The sequence below is a fragment of the Galeopterus variegatus genome, unplaced genomic scaffold (assembly GCF_000696425.1).
Source record: "Galeopterus variegatus unplaced genomic scaffold, G_variegatus-3.0.2 Scaffold1443, whole genome shotgun sequence".
Classification (NCBI taxonomy): domain Eukaryota; kingdom Metazoa; phylum Chordata; class Mammalia; order Dermoptera; family Cynocephalidae; genus Galeopterus; species Galeopterus variegatus.
In genome coordinates, this window is record NW_007727554.1 from 262289 (window position 1) to 272479 (window position 10191).

Genomic DNA, 10191 nt, shown 5'->3' on the forward strand with positions numbered 1-10191 from the left:
CCCCCCCCCCCCAAACGCATGTGGAAATCTCATCCCCAATGTGGCAATGCTGGAGCTGGGAGTCACTGGGAGTCACGGGGTGGACCCCTCAGGAATGGATTAATGCTGTCCCTGGGACTGGCACCTCCTCTCTCTCTTGCTTCCTCTCACCACGTGGTCTCGTACCTGCTGCTGCTGCCACTTTCCTGCCCTGAGCAGAAGAGCCTGAGGCCCGCGCCAGATGCAGCTGTCCCAGAATCACGAGCCAAATAAACATCTGTTCTTTATATAACACCCAGTCTCAGGTGTTCTGTTACAGCAACATAAATGGACGATACAGACAGTTGGATGTGGAAGAAAGAGAACAAAGGAGGGACCCCTGAGTCTCTGCACAGCCACGCTGCACAGGGACGAGGTGAGCTCCCTGGTCTCCAGCGCCCTCAGCTTATCACATCGGCTGCCCCGAACTCACATCAAAAAGGGACATTCTCCCCGCTTTCTGTGGCTGCTGGATGGTGGGGACATCTCCTGGTCTTGCAGAGGCTTTTGTAACAAAAACAACAGTAAAATAATAAAGAATTAAAGTAATAAATAATAAAGTAACAAAAACTGAATTTTTAAAAAGAAGACACTCGAATTTCATTTATTGGCATTAAAAGCAGAAAATGGATCTATAGAACTCTGTTTAGTGGCAAGAATTGAGAAAAGGAGAATGATTCTGCCTAATAATGTTGACATGAGGGACTTTCACATTCTTCTCCATGTGACTTCATTTAGGGGTTGTCTGGGTAGGGGGACAAGTGCCCCTGAATCTCAGGTGATTTTCACACTCTGTTTCACTCGTTTCCTGAAGAAGCTTCTATCGGTTAGTTCCTTCCTGCCAGCTGTCAGGCCAGGCAGGACACAGGCATCTGTGACTGTTGTCTGAGTCAGAATGTCATGAGCACTGTGAGATGAGTATAGACCAAATGGCAAAGAGCTCAGAGAAAGCAGAGCCCGCTGCCCACGAGAACACTCACAGAAGAGGATTTAGTGGGGAAGAATCCCATTCCAGGACAGTGGCCTCCAGGCCAACATCAGGGCTGTTTCTATGCATCACAAGATTGACCTACACCCACAGGTGAGTGTGTTTGGACTCTGAATTTCCCAGGCTATGTTGAGAACACCTTGAAGTGGGCAGTGATAGATTTCAACCTCAGCCTTCCACGAGCAATTCCAATATAAGAGCAGTAAAGGATGTAGGTGAAGAGAATAATGAAATTCTACGCCTGAACAGCACTGTCCTCTCTTACGTGTGTTGTCAAGCCCTCTTCCAGTGCAGGGATCAGATACAACCATGGTGTGACCTCAAGCAATGCTCTCCTCCTCTGGCTTTTGTCCTCTCTTACCAAAGGAGAAGGGTGGATTGTGTGATCCTGAAAGCTCCCTTCCAGCTCCTTGTGGGTTTCTGGGAGAATGCAGCTACCTACCAGATTAGAGGAAGTGTCGTAAAATATACTTGCAAGTGGGAGGTGGGCATCAGTGAGGGTTAGGTTTGGCTGCATGTAGCAGAAGACTCAAGTGAATGGTGGCTTGCACATGTAAAGTTCTGTACTTTCACATGAAAGGGGTCTGGAGGAAGGCAGCCTCTCCCTCCCGCACCCCCCATGCAGTGGAGCCGTGAAACTATCAGAGAGCCACGCCTCTTCCATCTCTGCCTCTGCTGCCTGTGTTGATGGTGGTTGTATCTTCTAGATCATCTCATGCTCCATGATGGTGACTTTGTTCCTGCAATCACATCTGCATTCCAAGGAGCAGGAAAAAAGAAAGAAAAAAGCTGAACCCAGCAGTTTGACTTTTTTTAAGGAGTCTCTCTGGAAATCCTACTCAACAATTCTACTTTTATCTCCTGGGCCAGATTAGAGTCAAATGGCCACACCCATCTGCACAGAAAGCTGGGAATGAGGCTTTTAGTGGGCCCACTTGGGTAATAAGGGGGCAGGGGTGTATTCATCCATTTCTGTTGCTTATAACAGAATACCTGAAACTGGTAATTTATAAAGAAATAGAATTTATTGCTTTGGAGGCTGGGCAGTCCAAAGTCCAGGGAACACATCTGGTGAGGACTTTTTCTTGGTGGTCACTCTCCACAGTGATGCATGGCAAGAATGGCTGAGCAAGAGAGAGCTCACCTGCTCACTTGCCCTCATTACAAAGCCATCAGAACCACGCTCATGACCACCCATGAAACCATCAATGGGTCAATCCATTCATGAGGGCACAGTCCTCACAATCTAATCCCCTCTTAAATGCCACCTTTTGATTACCTTAATAGGATTTTCCACCCTTTTAATGCTGTTATAGTGGGGATTAAGTTTTCAATATGTGATCTTCTGGTGGACACATTTAACCCACAGCAGGGGAAAAAAAGGATGTTGAAGTGTTTGTCTCTGTCACAGATGGTATTTCAGTTGAGCCTTTGAAGGGCGAGTGGGATATTTATGGACAGCCTGGAAGAAAACCCCAGCGTGGTTCAAGGACATAAAAACAGAGTTTGCAGGTTGTATAGGGATTCCTTCCACCACTAAAAAGTCTTCTCACTAAAAACCCCAGTGCCTCACTGCCAGCACAAAGGAGCATGCCAAAAACATTACCTCCATGTGGGTAGCCCACCACCCACAGCACTATAACCATGGCTGCCGTGAAAGTGGCTAGATACTACAACCACCATGCAGATGGTCCGCCAGCCACTGGAGTGCATTGACACAAGGAGAGTCACCAGCAGAGATAAAGAAAAGAGGACATCTCTCTGCACAAAGCCCATTTCAGAGTGACAGAAGAAGCATCTTCTCTGTGATAATATTGGGGGAGCTGATCACACCTCTCAGCATTTGACAGATCATCTAGGCAACAAATCAACAGAGTAACCATTACTCTTTCAGAAGGAGAGAAGAAATCTAGGGTAATTAAAGGGGGGAGGGGGAGGGAGAAGGGGATGGGGAGAGATTGGACAAGGGGCATAAAGAATAATTACGATTTGTAACAATATATACGCTAGTAATATTGATTTCATCAACATACCTCAATGTTGAACCCCCAAAATTTGTAAAATCAATTTTGATTCAATAAAAATCTTTTTAAAAATTATGATGAAATAGACAACAAAGCCATTAAAAATTATGCTGTAATAAGGCATCTTTTGACAAGGAAAGGTATTTGATGTTCTCTTAAGTGATAAGAATAAGATATGAAGCCATATGTATGATATTTTCAAAATATAAATGGATATAAAAATGTAAATAAATAAATAAATAACCCAGTGCTTGTGAATTATTTCTATATATTTTTTCTGAATTTGGAAGATTTATATCTCAACTATATATAATCATAAGAAATCATTTTTGGGGGTCATTAAAAAATGAGTTAGTTGGGATTGGGAAGAGAAATGTAAAACCCATATGGAACATAGAGCAAGTTTTGAGGTTCTTATGGAATAAAACTGGAAGGAATTGAGGCAAAACATCCCACTGTCTGGAAACTGCTTTCTTGTGCCTGCTGTGAAATTCAAAAGCTGTGATACTTGACAGGAATGTCTATGTTCTGAAAGCTTTTCCAGAAAATTGTCATGAGCTGGGCTAGATTTTTGGCACCTGGTTCTGGAAAAGAGCTTTCTTCTTGATGCCTATGGGACACTTCAATGTGACAGATGCATGGGACTAATCCAGGTTTCCCAGATGGTTTCTTCCAGAGATCTCTGGACATAGGAAGCAGGAGTCAACTCCGAGGGCAATAAAAACAAAAAATGGATCAAATATTTGAATGGAAGGAGAAACCTTGAAACTCAGGCCTATTATCTAGCATTTTATCTGCCACAAAGCGAAACGAAACTCATTGCAGCTGTGAGGTAAGAGAGTCCTAAAACACTTCTAATGGAAACAAAGACAAAAAAATAGTGAAAAAGGTGTTTATCACTAATAATAAAACATGCACGAAATGTCTTTGCTAGTCTATATTCACTATACTATCTTGTGTTCTATTTTTATGTTAATTCATGTAAAAATACAACTAAATCATCCAACCAGAGAGAAGGTTTTTACAGGGAGGTGTCAGGAAACAGCTCTGCATAATCCAGGAAGACCGAGAACCAAGGGGAAGGGGAGGAATTACTTTAAAAAGCTTTTTTATTTGTGGGCTGTTCAGTCGGCAGAGTTTCAGGGAGAAGTTTCCGAAAAGCTGTGGTAGAGAAGGCCGCTTTTAGGAGGTTTAAGTAAGAGGACATGGGGAAGATGTGGAAGGAAAATTGGCGACTAAGAAATGTCTGGTGGTTACTGGAAGCTCAGAAACAGGACGGCAATGAGTGAGGGACACAGTTCATGAATGCTGCGTTTGAGCTCTGTGTCTGTTTCTGTCTCCCTCTGTCTCTCTGTCTCTGTCCCTTTTTCTGTCTCTGTCTCTGTCTGTGTCTGTCTCTCCTCTCTTTCTACCTCCCTCTGTCTCTCTGTCTCTGTCTGTGTCTCTCCCTCTCTCTCTTTCTGTCCCTGTCTCCATGTCTCTGTCTCCAGGTCTGTCTCTGTCTCCTTCTGTCTCTTTTTCTCTGTTTGTCTCCCTTTGTCTCTCTGTCTCTGTTTCTCTGTCCCCTTGTGTCTTTCTGTCTGTCTGTCTCTCCTGTCTCTTTTTCTCTATCTCCCTTTGTCTGTCTCTCTGTGTCTCTTTGTGTCTCTCTGTATCCATCTCTCTCTGTCTGTTTCTCTCTGTCTGACTCTGTCTCCCTCTCTCTCTGTTTCTGTCTCTGTCTCTCCCTCCATCCGTCTCTCCCTCTGTCTCTGTCTGTCTCTCCATCTCATGGCTCTCTGTCTCTCTTTGTCTCTCTCTCCCTCTGTCTCTCCATCTCTGTCTCTCCATCTCATGGCTGTCTCTCTGTCTTTCTGTCTCTCTCTGTCTCTCCCTCTGTTTCTGTCTGTCTCTGTCTCTCTATCCCACAACTGCCTGTGGCCTCACTATACAAGCCAACTCTCTCCACTGATGAGTGAACAGTCCCAGCCACCGTCCTTCCCGCTGGCTCTGGCTGAGATTAGGAGCCTGGGGGGCCTGCCTGTGACCGTGCCCATCCGTGGCCTGGGGCAGAGGAGAGGATCAGCCTCCCTAACTGACCTGCCTGGTCTGGCCGTCCCCTGAAGCTTCAGGCATTGAGGCTGGCATGGCTTCTGGCAGGGACATGGGCCCTATGTCCAAGGGAAGGGGTCGTCAGCATATGTCAAGCAAGACATGATCAGCACTTGGCCTATTACAGCAGATGCTCAGAATTGAGAAGGTGTGGCCTTAGAGGCATGTTCTATTCTGGTAAAATGTTTTTTTAAACAGAAGAACCGTCTGCCCCTGAATAGTGTTCAAATGACCACCTCTTAATCCAGAGACACAGCTAGAGCTTTGGAGTGACCACTCGTCAATCAGGATGTCGCAGGAAGGGGGGAATGAATCCCAGATGTGTCTGGCCCCCAGACCCAAGACCAAGGTCCGCAGCTTCTTGTCTCAGTGAGTAGGATGCTTATTGCCTGGGCCAAAATATCCATTTGACCTGGTTGAAAGAGCACCGGGTCTCGGCTTGACCTTCTGAGGTGAGAGGGGTGCCCTCCTCCACCAGGTGACCCAGCCCTGCCCTACCCGTCTTCCTCCTCCTCCCACTGCGGGTCTCAGCTGCCAGGCTGGTGAGTTCTCTTAGACCATGCAACACATGCTGCTCATGTGTGTATGTGCTTGGGGCAGAGGAGAGGTCTGCAGCTTATGTCAGAATCCCAGAAAGCTTACACCCAAAAAAGGTAAAAATTCCTGCTTCACGCTTGCCTGTGCACCAGCAGGGCCATGGCTCTGTGGGTGGTGCATGTTGGAAAAGCGTCACTGTTCACAGCTGTGGTCTCAGATCCTTCCACTACTTTGCTCTTGGATGACTTAGCCATGACTGCTTCAGTTCTGAGCTGTGAGGAAGGGAGCTTTAACAGCTAGTAATTATAAATGCAACCTTGTAAACGCCCACAGAAGTCACGGGTCCATGGAGGATAAATGTAAATCAATATTCAGATTTAGCATTTCACAACTAAAGCATAGGACATGTCTAACCTGACTGCAACATGGCTAAAATCACGATACCTTTTTCTAACTGGGAAATCCATATTTAATATATTTTCAGTAGATAACAATTTCTCGCTCCCTGGTTTCTTACGCATTTCACAACTAAAGCATAGGACATGTCTAACCTGACTGCAACATGGCTAAAATCACGATAACTTTTTCTAACTGGGAAATCCATATTTAATGTATTTTCAGTAGATAACAATTTCTCGCTCCCTGGTTTCTTACGTAACACTAGTAAATATAGAGACCGTTCAGATGATGCTCATGAAATGTCAATTTTTTTCACATTAACACCACCTAGTTAATACGTGGTTATTGCTGCTTTCTTATACACTAAAGTATTGGAGGTATGAGGAAGTTTCTATTAAACAACTTACACCAAGATACTAAGAATGAAATAAAGTTATTCTGTGAAAGAGGCTTTGGTACACACCATAGATGAAAAGTTTTAGAGAAGTTAACGGCCTCATACTTTACAGAAGTAAGGAGACCTTCTTTCCATTTTTTTCAGTTTCTAGATACTAACTTTAATTGGTTCAGGAACATGACTTTGGACTTTATAAATCCAAAAACTTTATATTTAATTTAAAGTTTAGTTTTTATATTTAACTTAAAGTTTAGCTACTAGATATAAATCAAAAGTATGTTGAAGGACAAGGAATCTGAAAGGAAACTGGAGGGAGAGATGTGGGTGGAAGGGAGAGCTTCCTAGCCTGGGCAATGCATTCATTTACTCTCGAACTTTCCAAAATCTTGGGGAGAAGAGGCAAGGTGAGAAGGAAGGCGGAGGCGGACAGGAGGCAGGAGGGTGGTTACATAGCTGCGGCTGCAGATTGCCCAAAGGCTGTAGGCAGGTGGAAGAGAAGTAAATCGCCAAGATGGGGGCAGAGCTGCAGCCTGGCTCCTGCGGGAGTCCCCATCCTAGGCTGTAAGGACAGTGCTAGGAGCCAGCGGTTTCTCCTTAACACCCACAGCCTTTCAAACCACTTATGTTTGCATCCAAATTTGACATGTTGGCATTTCGTAGACATCCCGCCCAAATTGCCCAGGGCAATCCAGGCGGGCAGTAGAAAGGACAGTGGTGGGATGGGGTGGCGTGGCCTTGCTGGTCTTGCTTTCACACCATCTGCAAGTAGTTCCTTTTGAACTATAGGGATGCCCACGTGGGAGAGATAGTGGCCTGGGGGCAGGAGAGGATCTGAGTCTGAAAAATGATGGGCATTTAAAGGGAAAATAAGAAATTTCCCTGGATATATTAAATATTGAAAAAAATGTTGTTTCTAATAATTCAAAAGGGCCCACTGTGGCAGGATTTTACTCTGCATAAACAGGGGTCACCAGAGGGTTTCCAACAGAGGAGAGACGGGGACCCAAATTTCCTTTCAGTAGGCTCACTCTGGCCCCCATGGGGAAGACACACGTGGCAGGGAGGCACCGGCGGTGGGGACAGAACAGGGGTGGTGAGGGAGCTGACAAGGGGCCTAGCTCAGGTATGCTCGCCGGGACTGGCTGGTGCCAGAGACGTGCTGGGGGCTGGTGCAGAGCAGCAGGCCCGCAGGATTCCTGACGGACTTAGGTGCCTGGGTCCCAGCCCAAGCAGCCTGGAGGATAGAGTCTCCAGGAACCCAGTGAGGAAGACAGAGGGGAAGGGGCTGTTCCGGGGGTGCAGAGGCCTGGGCTCCAGTTTGATCCCTGCAGCTTTGAGACGCCCGTTCCACTTGCTTGTGGGGACGGCCATAGGAAGGGAAGAGGTTCCAGCCCAGTGAGATCTGCCAGCAGGGATGGACACCTCGATGGCCCAGGGCACTGCAACTCACGCACCCTCCTGGCAGTGTCTCTGCTTTTTGGGACCTCAGAACTGTTTCAGGACACATCGTCACATCGGCAGCTACCGTAATCACAGCAGAGGGGACACGTGAAGAGCATTCACTCACCACCCACGGTCCACTCCACCTTCTACTAAGCAGCTCCCACAATGGCTCCCATCATTCCCATCCCTGGCTGGACTCAGCCCTCGCTTCCAAGGAATGGAAGCAGGCAAAAGAAACATTATGTTCCTCCTGAGATTAGGTTACAAAAGGCTGTGAGTTCCTCCGCTGCGTCTTGCCCTATGCGTGTTCTGATGGAGGCGGCCACCTGGCAAAGGCTGGGGAGGATGCAGCCAACGCCAGTGAAGAACAGAGGCTTTCAGTCCTGCAGCCTGCAAGGGACTGACTCCTGCCAACACCCCTGGGAGTGCGCTCAGAAACAGCTCCTTCCACAGGTGAATTTTCACATGACACTTGTACCTGGGACCCCATGTTACAGCCTCACACAGACTGTGAAGCAGAGGACACAGTGATCCTGCCTGAATTCCTGGCCTGCAGAATTCCTGTGGTGTGAGTGTGTTGGCAGGAACCCCAATGGTCTGGAGTAATCCATCAGGCAGTGATAAAGAACACACACACACGTCATGTCTTGCTGGCTGTAAGCTGCACAGAAACCAAAGAGCCCAATTAGATGATCCTTTTCTAAGGCCAAAGATTTAAAAAAAAAAAAAAAAAGTATGTGTGTGTATATATATATATATAGATTTCCAGTTGAAGAACTATTAAAATACATGTATTGCAAAAGAAAGAAAAACAAACAAACAAAAAAAGGAGTGATGGCCAATGTTTTTCCATCTTAGCTATAGTTATATATTAATACCTTGATCAATTGAGAATAGTTGTGGGAGAATAATCAATTACCTACCTGAACCACAATCCTTGTATATAGACTTAAGCTTTTGCGAAACATATATAATCTCAGGACATATATGATAACACTAAACTTTATTTTTTTAAATTAACTATAGTATTTTTATTCTCTGAACAATACTTGTTCGTTGGAGTAAAAAAGATAATACCCATAATAAGCAAAAGAAAGAAAATAAAAATACCTAGATGAATTTACATATACACAAACGAACACACATGCACACGACCACGCACACACACACATACAGGCTCACGCTGTTTCTAAGCCTACCTTTTCACAGTTTTGTTTATCCTGGACATACCTCCTTGTCAAGAGAGGGTTATCTTCTTAACGGTAACTGCAACTGCATGTTATTCCAATGTATATTTTTACTATAGTTTAACCCATTCTCATGTTTGAACTGTTTGCATGTATAGTTTTCTGTATTACAGATAACTAGATGACAAAGAACCAAGTCTTTCACTTTAAATTATAAAAATACTAATTTTATAAGAAGATAAAGGGGGGCCGGCCCGGTGGCGCACTGCTACAGTGTGCCGCTTGAGAGCACGGTGGCGCTCCCGCCGAGGGTTCGGATCCCACATACAGACTGGTTCCCGCTCACTGGCTGAGCGAGGTGCGGGCGCAGCACCAAGGGTTGCGATCCCGTTGCCGTCCCGGTCCGGTACGGGCGCGACACTGAGGGTTGCGATCCATTGCCGGACATGAAAAAAGACAAAAAGGAAAAAAAAAAAAAAAAGAAGAAGATAAAGGGCATTTTACTAAAATAAAATTCAGTGTGCACCACTTTCAGATGTGTAGTCTGCTCTGTAAAGGCAGGGATGATTAGTGCTCCTATCCTGGAGCACAGATTCTGGGTGGGAGCTTGGAGACCTCTGTGGGCTGAGGGCTTGAGGGGCTCAGGGCTGTCCTGCATCAGGAAGGTGAAGGACACCCATATGCCATCTTCAAAACACCCAGGTCCTTCTCTTCATGTTACCCTGCACAGGCCCAGTCCCTCTGAGAAGCTGCTCTCAAACTCTGCACTTAGCAGAATAACCTAGGGGTCTTGCTAAAAATACATTTTCCTTGGCTGCATTCCCAGAAATTGGACTTCAGTGGTAGGGGTGGGAGTTGGGGGATTGGCCGGGTGATTCTGATGACCACTGGAGATTAGGAATTGCTCCATTAATTCTGGCCATGGAAGAGATCAGACCGTCAAGCACTGTCCACAGCAGATTTTTTTTTTTTTTTCGTTTTTACAAGAAGTATTTGATGCTCAGACAGATGAGATGCAGATTCAGGAAAACATCCAACATAGTGTACCTCCACCTTTGCTAAAGTTGCCCTAAAGTGAATACCTCCTTTGTGTTGCTTTCACAGACT